Source organism: Sitodiplosis mosellana, unplaced genomic scaffold, assembly GCF_009176505.1.
Source record: "Sitodiplosis mosellana isolate CC-2019 unplaced genomic scaffold, AAFC_SMos_1.0 Smas_scaffold_6226, whole genome shotgun sequence".
NCBI classification, from domain to species: domain Eukaryota; kingdom Metazoa; phylum Arthropoda; class Insecta; order Diptera; family Cecidomyiidae; genus Sitodiplosis; species Sitodiplosis mosellana.
This window is the reverse complement of record NW_022601467.1, coordinates 14,355,823-14,370,530: the sequence shown is the minus strand read 5'-3', so window position 1 is coordinate 14,370,530 and position 14,708 is coordinate 14,355,823. Positions and strand designations below refer to the sequence as shown.

The 14,708-nt window shown below is 36.7% G+C and overlaps 1 protein-coding gene across 1 annotated transcript in view; it reads left to right on the top strand.

Annotated features, from left to right (window-relative positions):
• The first annotated feature begins 3,042 nt into the window (after positions 1 to 3,042).
• LOC129578682 (uncharacterized) overlaps positions 3,043 to 14,708 on the top strand; it is a 114,822-nt gene continuing 103,156 nt past the window's right edge. The window contains exon 1 of the mRNA XM_055467593.1: positions 3,043 to 3,446. The gene's annotated coding sequence lies outside the window, so the exon portion shown is untranslated. The remainder of the gene's footprint in view (positions 3,447 to 14,708) is intronic.

The following is a 14,708-nucleotide window of genomic DNA, read 5'->3' as shown; positions in this document are numbered from 1 at the left end:
CTGCGAGCGGTGTTTCAGATCATCGTCAGATGTTCGATAATTGCATATTGTTAAAATGGTTAAAACACATAAACAATATTTAATTGCTCTTTGTGTAAACAATATGACGATGTGTGTGTGTGCATGTTTCTCTCTGTCTCTCCCCCCCCCCCATCTTTGTCGCTCGTTCATGTTTTATATGAAAAATGCATCGATATTAATTTAGCAAACCGAGTAAACTGCATGGTGGTTGCATGCGGTTTTTGGCATACGATTTTTTTTTCGTCCTGTTCAAAAAACCCATATTTCAACCCATTTTCTACAGTCATTTGTTGCATGAACTCGAATTGAGAACGAGTACTTGTTGAAACGTTCGAACATGCCATGCAAACGGCGTCAAACACGACAAATCCCATTTCTACGACAGTTTTTTTTTACGGTAATCATTTGCTTAAACAGTTGTAATTGCCTACCCTTATTCACTCGATTCCACTTGAGACCGAATGAATCGGTGTGAAATTAAAATCTGCAACAAAAATGAAAAATCCATCGTCAGAAATTTCAATGAATTTTTCGGTGATATGCTCTTTTTATCATTTGTGAAATGTTTCATGTTTTCGAGTGGAATGGTTGGTTGAATGGACGATGTGACAGAAACAGGTCAGCATTTTTGGTTTCGTTATGCAGGTCAGACCACCTTTATGTCACCATTTTAATACCAATTGTTAGCAAATTGCAAATGTCATTGTTCTGCCGATTATTGCCATAATTAAGGTAGCTAATTTATGCAATACTCTTTTTCAGTTCGTTTCCTAATGCAAATGCATACCAAGCGTTCTAGTGTTGAAGCTTTGGTCCTTCAAAGCTGTGTAAAAAGCATGGCGTAGAGTGGTTGAGAAAAATAAATTACTTTCGGTTGCAAATCACACAAGATATAAGAATTTATTCAAGATTTATCCCATTTACGACCGATGTGTATGTGTGCACAAGAGAGCCGAATTCGAATAGGTTCAAGTGTCGAACAAAAGAGGCTTTTTTTGTCTATGTGTGTGTGTGTGTGTGTGTGCACGCAAAATTGTTGAATAAAATGCTACATGAATGGAATGGGCTTTTGTTTACACATTTGAAACGTCTAAGCGCATTGGTGTTTTGTTATTTCGGCAGTTACATACCAGCAGCTCCCTTGTTTTAGTCCTTGCACCCAAGGAATCTAGATGTGTGTACTTTTTTATCCTTTGTTGTTGCTAAAAAAAGCAACTAGCAATGATAGATTGATACATAAAAAACAGAATGGCATAATGGCTGCTGCTGCAGCAGCAACAACAGCGTGTACACGGTGCAATCAGTTTTGTGCTTGTGTGTGTGTGTGTGTGTGCGATTGCAATTTCCATAGAAATGTCATATCCTGAAATGTTCGAACGGAAGAGCTTAGAAAAAGTTTACACAGCCTCTGGCATTTGCACATCCTTAAATGGCACTGACACACATATTTTCGAGCAGATACATGTAATTTATTGACTTAGCTCTATGTGATCACATAATCGACCGAAAACGTTGGCATTCATTTAGCAGAAATACTTTCATCTGTATCGCTGCTTATTCATTACGCGTCAAATCGATTGAAGTTACATAGAAAGCAAGTCGAATGCTGAGCCGCCGCCGTCACCACCACCTTCACTACCTTCATCATCACCACCACTCAGTATTGTCATTGTCGTCGCGGTCGCCAATCATTTGCACGGCATTAGCCCGATACACAGCACAGTAATCAATACGAATGAATTCAATGAAGTAATCGATCACAAACGCTTGTCTTTGCTCGGACATAGTCAGGCTCGAGCAAACTGTAATTATAAGCCATTTGATTTCAAAGTGCAGATCCCATATTATTCCACACAAGAGAGAATCTCAAGTACCAAAAGCGATGGTGTTTTCTTGTTGCACTGTTGGAATCCTTTGAATTGCAACACGGTGGATGATGGTGTAAGCGTAAGCACGTCATGCAATTCAAACTCAAACGCACAATTCATTTCGGCTTGAACAGCCACCTCAAAAGCGTTGTCCATTTTCAACTCGTTCATTTGCTCCTCTCTCTCTCTCTCTCTCTCTCTCTCTCTCTCTCTCTCTCGTGTGTGTGTGTGTATCGCAATGTGTGTTCTATGCTTTCGATTTAAATAATAACAGACTTTTTTCATTTTCATTCTCTCTCTCTCAGTTTCTTTTGCTGTGTATTCCCTTCAATGAAGCGAAACAACGGCGATACGCGCGCGATAGAGGAAGGCAACAACAAGTTTCGAGTTATTTTCATGGTTAGGTGTTACGGTGGTTAGAACTTTTTTTTCTGCTGCTGTTGTTGTTCTCCTCATTCTTTTTATTTGTTTCGTTTCGTTTGATGTACGTTCATACACACACAATCCATCCATCTACTCCAGTGTACTTGCCAATGCGAGCTCTCGGTGTTCGGTGGGTAAAAAATGTGGATAAAACGCTTGCGCACACACAATCTTTTCTATCATCTAGAAGAGAAATCGTTTAGCGCCGATAACACATCGAAAAATGTATTCTAAACCAGCGTTCATTCCTCGTTCTAGATGCTCATGTTAGCCAGCAGTAAAGGCAGTTATTCGTTGAACGTTTGTGATGGTTGACATAAGTCGTGTAACGGTCCGGTGTTCAAAACGAAGTAAAAACGTGTATTTTTTTTCAATTCATTGAATGATTGAGCATAACACAGTCCACGAACTACTCGTCACAATTTGAATTTTTTAGTTTCAGTTGAACGACTCATTTTTTGATCCATCATTTTTTGATTGCAACAATAATCTGTTTTTCTTTTGGTTTAGCGTTTTTTTTCGGTTGCAATAATTTATTTTCTTTTTCGGTTTAATTTCTTGTATGTGCTTTGATTGAACCGCTCTGTGTGTGACAAAACAAGTTAACGGAAAATAAAAGTGAAACAAATAGAACCGAGAAAAAGAGAGAGACAATGAAATAGAAAGAAGAAAAAAAAACAATTCAACAATTGTTATTAATTTCCAGTAAAATATAATCGTTGTGCATAATTCAAAAATAAATCGTCAAACTACAATTTATGTATTCGTTTTTATCACACCAATACAACTTCTTCTTAATTAAACAACATTTATTGTTCGTTTGATATTCCGTTTTCATTTTCATATTTAAATTGTTTCGCTTGCGACCAAAACAAAATGAATAAATAAATTATAAATTCAAACCGTTTTCCAATAAAACAGTTAACAACACATTGATGTGAACGGAGGGGCAGAGACAAGAAAAAGCATCAGACTAGAACAATAAGAAAAGTATCGACACATAAACACACTCACGAATACGAAAAGAAAAAGAAAACATAAACATAATTTGTATTTAAACAATAAGCAAAGATAAAGATCGATTGTTTCACGCCGAACAACTCACATGATAGCAACAACCAAATTTTGGACAAGGTAAATTGTGCAATAAAATACTCTATTTCTCTTGAAAACTTTTGAAACACACACACATAGAAGAAAAAAAAAACTAAATTAAAAACTATGCATATTTCGTTGTTGAAAACAATTTTTGAGCTAAAATTGTCAACTCTTCCCGGAAATTTGGATAAAAAATGTGCAATTGAAAAACTCTAACTAATTTTGTTGAACGTGCAATATTCGGCATGCTATTATTTTTTACCATTGGCATGGAATAAGTATCTCGAATGAAAATGATTGTGTTTTCGGAAGTAGTTCTTTTCAAGTGATGGCACAACTCATCGAAATATGCACTAGAACACGAAATCAACATTTTGCATCGTTCAACAACAACAACAACAAGATAAACAAAAATGTATTGTTGGTTCGATATAGTTTTCTAATTTAATGAGTCCCAACACGATTGCTCGAAAAATGATAGACTCTCTTCTTCAATGGTCACAAACCGAAAAATTGAAAAGCCAATAATCAAAAGACATATAGACAACGAATCAATTTATTTATTTTTTCGGCGATATGCGATGGTGTCCATTGAATCTGGATGGAGATCGTTCGTCAAATGAATATTGAAAGTGACACATAATCGCAGGATATATTTATCGATACATATATTAGACCATCTAATAATGGATTGTTGATGCAAATTACAACATGCATTTTTAATGATTTACAGCAGTCATACCGAAGAACAGTCATTGATAATGTGCTGCATAATCGATGATTAGTGCGGACGAATGGAGACTTCATTTTTTATTAATGTTTATATTATAAAATGTACATTGAGTGACAAAATGTGGAACTGGTTCGAGAGCACGCATATTAGCGTTGACTAATATTTAATTATTATTTTGTCGTTGCTTTTGTCTCAATATTCTTTGTCACATTTGAATCGGGCTCTTACCAATTGCTTTTCGGTTTCAAGAATCAGGTATGATATTGCTTTGAGTGTGCTTGATTTTCTTACGAAATCTATATATCGAAATATATATATATCTATATATTATTCGTGGCGATGTGATTGACAGTAAAGCAATCCAAACATCTTTTTTATTATTCCGTTTGAAATTCATTCCATCATGAAATTAAATTACATTCTATTTGTAGAAATATCGGTGTGGCAATTTTCATTTGCATTTGAGCAAAAATAGATCGAAATTACCATTGAAATTTGGTTTTGATTTTGATTTTAAAATGTTTATATTGCATCGTATGACATTTAATCCGCAAATAAATATGGAACACGGCAAAACTTCTAATCTCGAAACGAATGATAGCTTTATTTTTTATTCTATTTTTCTTTTCTGTTCCCATTTCTTTCGGCAAACAGACTCACATAAACAAAAACTTTATACTTCCGTTTTCTGCTTCATCGATCGCATTTGATTTATCGAGTGAAAGAAAAAACAAATATTATCGATGAAATCCATCACGATATAAAATATTATCGATTACAATGTGTATATATTCAATGTAATTACATTTGGTGACGGTCACCACATTCTAAACAACAACAACAACAACAACAACAACAGTAGCAACAAACCAAAATGGAAAGAAAAATGAATAAAATATTACAAAAAAAAAAACGTCATAATTAATTCGATAAAAACGTCTTCCAATTGATTTAGATTACCTTCAATTTTTAATGATTTCGTCTGATTTGAATTTGATTTCGGAACTTTGTCTATTTATCGTCTTGAATGAAAAATATGATAATTTATTCTGATGGAGGGGGGTGCAAAGAAACAATCAAACGCCACAGCCTCATTAAAACAATGCAAATTTGAATGATGTTCCCTTCATGTTCAGACAGAAGTAGTATATATCTATGATTTTCTCTTCAAACAATTTCAAAAAATTATGATTGATGTCTTTAGCACGCTACACGCTAACAAAAACAACAAATAATTTTATCCTAATCAATAAAATCAGGGAAAAAAATGCTAGAAAAATATTTCAGAACCAGACTCGACAACCATAAATTTTTATGTAAAATTGAAATATTTGCCTTTGATTATTATTTATGGCGCATTTTTGAAACTTTTCTTTGTGTAAAAAATAAAATCGATCAAAACTTTATCGTTCGAGAATTTCAACGTGGAATGTACACTACAGTGGATACAAAAGCTCGATAATTCATAGTTGTTCCACGTGCAATGATTTATTTAACACTCTTACGATTCGATCCATTTCATTTTTTGATTTTTTCACTATTTCTTTGGAAATTTGCATTCGAACAATTAGTAGACACATGGCGACAATGAACGAGGAGGAATAGAGACATAGAGTGTGTCGAGTCGTTTTCAAACAAAGCAAAAATCACATCATTAAATTGTATGCCATCTGTCTTTTGTGTTTCAATGGTTTCTGTTCCTGTTCATCGCTAAAAGTCTATTCGCATTAGTTTTGGAGGTGTGTGTGTGTGCATATTGCCGCCTATGTGTGTACATATTGATAGAACAATGCGGTTCTGCTATTGATATCCATCGTATATCACACATGTGTGTCATCTTATTTTTGTGTTTTTTTTTCGCTTGTTGTCGATGTTGTTGTCGATTCTCCGCCCGGTTTTTATTTGTTGGATGCGTTGTTGCATTTTTCATTCGTATTTGTAATTATTCGGAGTGGCAGAAGTGTGTTTGGTTTGAAATAAAAATACAACTATGAACATTGTTTATTCGAAGCGTATGAAAAACTAGAATATTGGACGTTGAAGCATAAAATAAATGCATCCTCATGGTTTTACCTGAGGATTGTGTGTATGTGTGTGTACTTTTTTTGGCTGAGATTTTGTCTCGCATGTACTCTCGTTACGCGGCGCATTTGTGCCAACGTTGGCAATAATCGTAACATATCCAGCGAAATTATATGGTAACATGAAATCGGCAATAAACGAAACATGAAGGAGAGAGACAGATGCGGAAGGAGAGAGGATGTTGAGAGGAGAGAGAGAGAGAAAAAAAACGGGGAGAGAACAAAAGCGCACTTTTATTGTGTCATTTGCAAAATGCGAATGCCAGTCTTTGTTTTACTTTCATGTATTATAGAATGCTCTCTTACTTTGGAAACATCGCGTGGAAGTGAAAGGCCAACAAAACACTGTCAAAAGCAGTTTGCATGGTAGACGGTAATGGTATTTATTCATTTACTTTTTTCTTAAATTCGTATGAAAACCGAACAGACCGCGGAGCAAGAGAGAGAAATAGGGCACGCAAAAAATGCCACCCGAAAAATGTGCCGTTAATGTGCACAATCGCAAGTGGCTCGGCAACACAAGAGATGATGACCATTTTGTGTGCTATGTGGCAACGCTTTGATTTGAATATGCTCATACTTGAGCATTTTCATGGTGATGCCAATACAAGGTCGCTTTTATTTTACTTCTCATTTTTTTTTTAACCTCATTCGAGTCTCAACTCCAAATCGCCGTATAAGTGAATTGCGGCTGTGCAAATTCAATGCGAGTGTGTGTATTATCTAAGCACGACTATAGCAACGGACAGATGCAAGCCACAAATACACTTGATTTACCAGATGTACATGCAGCTTTTGACAGTTAGACCAGAATATTGCCATTGAAGAATATTATTTTATTTTCATCGTATTTCCACCATTTGCCAATACTCTGATTCGACACTTTGCACCCAGCAGCGGCAGCAACAAAAATAGCAACACCAACTCACTAGCTGCTCATTCGATGCGTGGTTTTACACTTCAGTTAGACTTCGGTGGAAAAGCTTGATGGGATTCTTTTGACTTGATTGAAATTAAATATACATGTATATATGTATAACATATTTATTGGTATATGTTTGTGTGTATGTGATGTTGAATGTTCATTGGCTCGGCACTAGTAAGATCAGTAACAGCAGCAGCGGCACCACTAGACAAGAGGCAAAGTTCGAAGAACAGACACCGAAAAGAAGTAGAAGAAGAAAGAAATAACACATACAAAATGAAATACAAACATAAAAAAATGCGAACAAAATACACACATCTAACATTACATCTTGAGCCGTTTGAAAAAAAAAGCGCAACTCACGTTCCAAAATAATTGGGGAGAAAAGTTTTTTTTCCCTCGGTGATATTGTTGTTGAGGATAATATCAAGTCATTCCATGTATCAAAATCAATAATCTGTATAAATAAGCGTGTATATCGATATCAACATCGGCTTGATAAAAATAACTTTTTGTTTTTATTCGGATACAGGCAAGTCTTGCGTATAATTACGGGCTGTAGAAACTTTTCAGCGATTATATCATGTCTCTGAAAATAATCGGTGCTACTTTAATCCAGCGATAGACAATTCCAGCCGCTTTCCTCATACACCGAAAGCACGGAACAGATCAACGCACACGAGCACATACACATACGCACCACTTCAGCCATTTTAGTGGCAATTACAAAACAAAACCAAGAAAGACGCATCAACTCGGGGCATGTGTTGGCCAAAATTGGCACATAAGTGTGGTATTGTAACACGTGAGCCTTTTTAGGTTATAAAATGAACGCGTTGCCTTTTGCATAGATACGCTGAAGCGCACCCAAATTCAAGTTGTGTGCTCGTCGCTGTCGCTCGTCCATTCATTCGGTGTATCGGCAGCAATCTTGCTCGTTTTGGAATTGTGCACGCGCGCTCGCACATTGTTCGAAGCAACGTTCGCTGTGAGAACAAATTCCGTTGTCGTTTTCATTCGATTGTGCACAGTTTGGTTGATTTTGCCTACATTTAACAATTGATTTTGTACGTCGGTCGTGTCGTCCTGACAAGTTTGTTTTGGGCATTTTTTTCTCTTCTTCTTCTTCCTTTCTCCCTTTGTATATGTTCTCTTTTTGACAAGTCGGATAATTTCGATCGAGAGATCAAGTGTTCTGCATCAAAAAATATATATAATTTTTGCCACAGTGCGATTGGCATCGATAGAGAGCTCTTGTTGATGGCTCACGTCAATATCGAATGCCTTGCTCTTATTGTTGTCAAAATGTCTTGTCGGATATTTCAAGCAAGTTGAAAAGGGGGCGTTGGGTCAACTGTGTATCAACTGTGAATCGCATTCCTTTGCGCCAAATGCAATCTGTTCGTGCTTTTGACTCTAACAAAATCATTGACAAATGATTTTTCACTCTCGCAAGATATGAATTGTTGCGATTCTTTGATAGATCATTCATTGAATTTTCTTGTTCATTTTATTGTGAGTCACTTTTTTTTCCTGTTTCTGTGTATGTCTCGGCGATGAAAAAGCTGTACACCATATACAAATACGCACATTGAACGACACACTCGTATCTCTGTTTGCTTTTGTACTTTTCGATTCATTACACTATGTTTGATCTATGAAATGTGGTTTTGTGCCATTTTGATGCTGTGTGCAACTGTATGCTTTTTCCACAACAATCGCAACAATAATTTAAGTGACACAAACGAAAACACATACACACACACACATACGAGACATTGTTTTAAATACACAAAACAATGTTATGACATGAGAAAAGTTTACAACATAATTGAGTTTAAAACAAACTCAGTCGAATGATTCCCCCTCCTTTTTATTCGTTTCTTTGGTTTTCTATTTTCTTTTGTCCGTTTTTTTTCTGCTGTCATCGTTGTTGTTGTTGTTTAGTTCCATTTTCTGTGCTTCATCTCATCGTTTTTACCCCAACCGTTTGGTTCTAATGATAACCCAGATGCTTTTAAATTCATTTTATGTGCGCGCGCGCGCGCTATCTTTTGAACATTGCACATAATTTGTTTCCTTGCGATGTCGATGGCTTTTCTTCTTTGTGTCACGCATTGTGTTCGCACGCTCACTTCTCTCTGTGTGTGTGTGAATGCCGATATACATTTGCTTACTTCGTTTGCTGTACATGTACACCCGAATGTCAATCGTCAAAGAGGAGCTTGGATGCAATCATCTTGTCAGATCGCTTCTTGACCACGACAACGACGACACTATAACAAATGTTCTAAATGCAAGTGAATGGGATCACTGAATACATTTCAATGTGACGGTGGTAAGATGGCGAAACGAAAACGCAGCCAATGATCGATGATTACTATTCCATCCTTTCCAACACATTTATTAATCATTTTCTTGATGAGAATTCGACATTAAGAAAAATAAGTTCAGTATTTTTCTTTGTCATTGCATTTTCAACACCGTAGAGAAAAAAATCTCTTGGCTGCGAAATTTGAAGAGGGGCAAAATCATGAGAAAAATGAACAAAAAGCAATCAGGCAAATTTAAAGTTTATCAAAAACTTTTTATTGCACAAAACGCTAATGCGATTGCAACCAATCGAAAATAACGGCAAGTGTAAACAACTTATGGCATAGCGGCAACTGTGAAAAATAAAATTGAGAAAAAAAAGACGACTTGTTGACGCTTCACCGCTTTTTCTTTCCGCTTTCATTTGATTTTCGCTCCTCTTTCTCTAACGTTTCTAATTTATCACTTTACCGTTAACAGTAGTTTGTTCGCCGTCGTCTTTGTCGTCGTCGTCGTCGTTTTAATTTCTTTTGCTTGCACTTACTGTTGACACTATTGGTGATTTTTCTTGTTCACCTCGTGTTACCGCGCAAAAGAATGCTCCTTTTTATTTCCACCTTTTTGTTCGCTTGCATCTTTTTCTCGCTTCGTTTGCGTTCACCGTAATAGCATTGCAAAAATAAATTTCCCTTATTAAATATGTAAACATAATGCAATTCTTGGTAATAAACGTTTCCTTCGATTGCAATTTGTGGTTTGCTATTTTACATACATACACCTGTTATTATGATTCGGTTTGGTTTTGTATGGCCCGGCTCGATAGACTAGATAGTAGGATAAATATAACTGCTTCACATCGAACACATCATAGATGCTATACACAAAATCCAATGATTTATTTTCAGCCGGATATTTATAAATACATTATTGCAGGCATTGCCATTGAACCAAATCTAGGACCGTATCTTGTTCGAAAGCTGATGGTTACAAATCGTCAAGTCTAACTCACACCCAACTCTGCTTGAGCATGGGCTCATGTGAACACTGTTAAGAAGCATTCGCTGAACAGAAGCATTTCGTGTTTATACGTTTTGCTGGTGAGATTATTTTTTTGTTCTCTATGTGGCTCTTCCATTCTATCTACCGCCTGGTGACATTAAGCTCACGGAACCGACGAAGCTCATTGTACATAAATTCGAATTAAAATAAATAACCGAATCAAGATGTGTTGTAAACACACTAAATCATTGCAATTTTCACATGATTCTTGTTCCAAGTTAAACCAAAACTCAGAGATAACGGGAAATTAAGCATGAAGAAGGGGTGTCATTGTAAATGATTGAAATTCATTTTGAGAATGCGTGTACCGATGTGATATATTTCACGTGCGGCAAGGACACCAACTCTCAACACATTACACATCAGCATCACCGTGTGAATATGTGCCTGTGCTCTCTTATATTGCCAAATTCTTGAGCAAATGTATATTCGTGGAGTTCGTAAGAATTCCGCGTTTATTCCACTTATCGCTATTTCACTTAACGAGATATCACCAAGTGTGTGTATGTTTGTCTGTATGTTCTGTAGATCTACGAATGTATACCTACATGATTTATTTATTGTCGTGCAGTTGAAAAGTCGAAGTTTTTGCGCGCGGGTTTTTATTCACTTTTGCGCCAAAAAGTATTTCAAATGATAAAAAAAAACGAATGCGTATCGTGTGTACACGTGCAGTGCTGCCCTATGACGGGGGAGGGCGAGAGGTAAAGAAAAGTAGAAATTAAGATTTCAGATGAAAACTTGGACTTTTTTTCTGCAATATTCCGTGCATAAAGGCGTCTCTATGCTGATGGCTTTATTTAACTCGTTTTACTTTCAAATTAAGGCCCAAACTTCCGGTTTAATTTGATGTGAAGTGCGTTTCTCAATATTCAATGAATTGTGGCGACTGTAGCAATAAGCGTACCGAAACCCGTAAACCCATAAGCTACTTCGAAATTATTGAAGAGTCGAGGCGAATCGACTATTATATAATGCACAGATCGCTGTGTGTATGCGTTGGACAAGCATTGGAATAAGGTGCGAACGATACGAAAAACCATTTGGAAAACTACTTGAGTAAACTTTGCTGACGAGAACAACGACGGGGAAACGGTTCGGCACAAAATGTGTAGTTAAAAAAAGCATTTAACACTATTACCTTTGCCACCAGTTGAGGCTGTAAAAATGTGGTGACAATATAATGAAATACGGTCGTCGTTGAACATCGTCATTGTTATATAATTTCGATTTTCTCCACATTTACCTCGAACGTGCAGCAATAGTGGCGGTGGCAGCGTTGCCAGCGGTGTAGTAATAAACATGCGCTTTTTAATTTGAAGGCAATTGGCGAAATACGATTGAGGAAAACATGGAACAAGCACTTTGATTTTAAGCACTCACACACCAACGGGCAAATGAGGAAATGGAATGTAATTCGTTCACTTTGTGCGCCACGGTGTTTTTCTGCTGTGTGCTTTTTTTCTCAACCTCATATTGTGTGAGTGTGTATTGCGGATACAATTCGGCTGCACAATGGCTTTTTAGCTTTTTATGATATGTGCTCATAGTTTGTTCCATTTTTATTTTTTCCAGTTTTCTCAATCGCCTTTCCTCTTTCTCTCTCTCTCTCTCTGTCTCTCTCTCTCTCTCCCTTTCTCTTCATTCGTTATATCTCACTTCTGCGGGGCTTTTAGTTTCTTCTACAAACTTGCACCAGATTTCCATTTTACATGCAATCCAATCCAAATTCGAGTAGACTAACGACCGATTCGCTCTGACTTTTTGCCCTTTCTAGTTCTCGCCCAGTTTTTTTTATGGCCCCTGCTTCTGCTGCTGCTGCTTAAATCTCTGTTTTTCTTTCTTACGCTTCGCCCTCTATCATTAATTCGCTCAGATCATTAAACGTAATTGACCTCTTGTGTATAGCATTTAATTTTTATTCATAACCTGCGCAACGTCCTCGAATTTGACCTCGCCAACATTCAAATGAGCCATGTAATGATGAGACGAAATATACCTAAGCGAAATTGTTGTTTGTCGTTAAAATACAAGCATCGATTGTTTTCCGCGACGCACGAGCCATCAACAAGCAGTGACCAAATACAAAACACCATTCGGGGATGCATGAACTTCATTATTTCGTTTGTTCAAAATTGTATGACGAAAATCTCAACGATTCGTATGATGAACCTCCAAACCGACCACTTATTCAATATCGTTGGAAATGCTCATTTCGCCCTCGAAAAGTCAAGAAGCAGAACAAGAAGAAAAATATAGCGACTTGGACAATGGGCCTTGAGAACTTTTCAGCATACACACACACATTCACCAAAAAACACACAAACTTTACGTCGTTCCTCGTTGCAAACTAAAGTTTTGGGAAGCTAGATCATTAAACTTAACCAAGTTACAAGTTGAATTCCACGTGAAGTATTCAGCCCGGAGATTTGGTCATACAAATGCCATGCAAAAACTTGTATGATGAACGATAAACACAAATCTTGGGGAAAAATCAAATATTAGTAAATATATATTCGGTCTAATAAATTACATTTTGAATAATTGACTAAATGTTGGGAACGATATCATTGCTGATTGCATAATTTGATGATCAAATATTTATTAATGCTTTTTCCAACCAACTTTCGGACTTCACTTTGTGATAACGGTTGCATTCTTCCTTTTTGAACGGTAAAATTTTAAATAAGTTATTTTTATGCAGTGTGCTACCGGGTTATTCAGCAGCTCCATGACGTACGGGCAAACACACACAGACACGCACACATACAAATGGCATGAAATTCCATTACATTTGTGGAATTATTGTGGTATCTCTCTCATTTCGTATTCGAGGAAGGCGGTCTTTTTTTCGCATTAATACCACAAAGCTTTTGGCGGAATACACAAAAAGAAGACGGGAAAAGTTGCAAAGAGAGAGAGAGAGAGAGAGGGAGAGAGAGAGAGAAAGAGAGAATCCATTGCATGGCCAAATAAATCCGTGGCAAGAGACTCTAATTTATTTCACAAATCATGAATATTAATAGAAGATGAAAGATATGAACTCATAATGTATGATGTTGATTATCGCTGCAACGACAGCGACAGTAAGCTTGCAGACAAATGATGTCAATACTGCCATAATTTATATTAAAAAATTAATAATGTAACGCTTCTTGTGCCGTTCTTCACGCCACAAACAACACTTTGTGTATTGCATGCGCCAAGCAATCGCATTCACTCCCTCTATATCTTTCGTCAGGCCGTTTGTCTTTATGAAACAAGCATACCGATGTAAAAAGTTGAAGAAAGGGACAGAGTCAAAGTGAACGAGATGACACTGTGGAAGAAGCTTAGCTGTTTTGTTCAAAGTTTTCATAAAATTTCAAGTCGTTTTGGCCCTAGCCCGAAAATGCGAGATAATTTTCTGTTCACACCGACATGAATTCTGAGTACCTATTCCGTTAGATAAGTCCTTGGCGAAAATGAACAGAAGACGAACAAACAGTGAGAAGGAAAGGCAGAGATGCTAAATCGAAAGAGAAATAGAGTGTAGCAAATGAAAAGGAAGCCGTCAGGTTATTGTGTGGCCTTTGAGTTGAACTAAGTATTGGTAGCCACTTCATGCGAACAAATGTGACTGGTTCAAGGGGATGTTTGCAAATAAAAGCGAAATAACTATGTTTGCACACAATGAAAGCACTTCTTCAGCATACACACGGTCAATATAGCGTAGTACGCATACACAACATTGAATAACGTCCATGAAAAGCAATTCATTCTCTTTCAAAACTCACTCTGGTGGCATCTATTTATGTTTAGCAATTCATTGTGTAGCAGAAATTTTGGCACAAAGAAAAAAAAACGTGGTAGCTTGAACAGGTCGGTAATCCAATGTGAAAATCTGTGTATATACACTGAAATTAGAAAAACCTCAACTCACACATTCGTTAGATCAGTCTCTTTCAATCTGCCTGTCTTTTGCATTTCGCAACGGTCGAGAATTTGAAGTAAGCATATCTCTCTGTCTTGCGTGCGCCACTCTAACATAAATAGTTCTTTTCACACGTTGAATTCGCGGTGATGTATTGCATGTGTCAAACAAACTGATATATGTTGTTCTGCTGTTTACTTTACTGCTTCGTTATTTCTCCAAATTTGCAGACGTAATGCGCGTAACCATTTCAGACAACATCATTAATATTGAT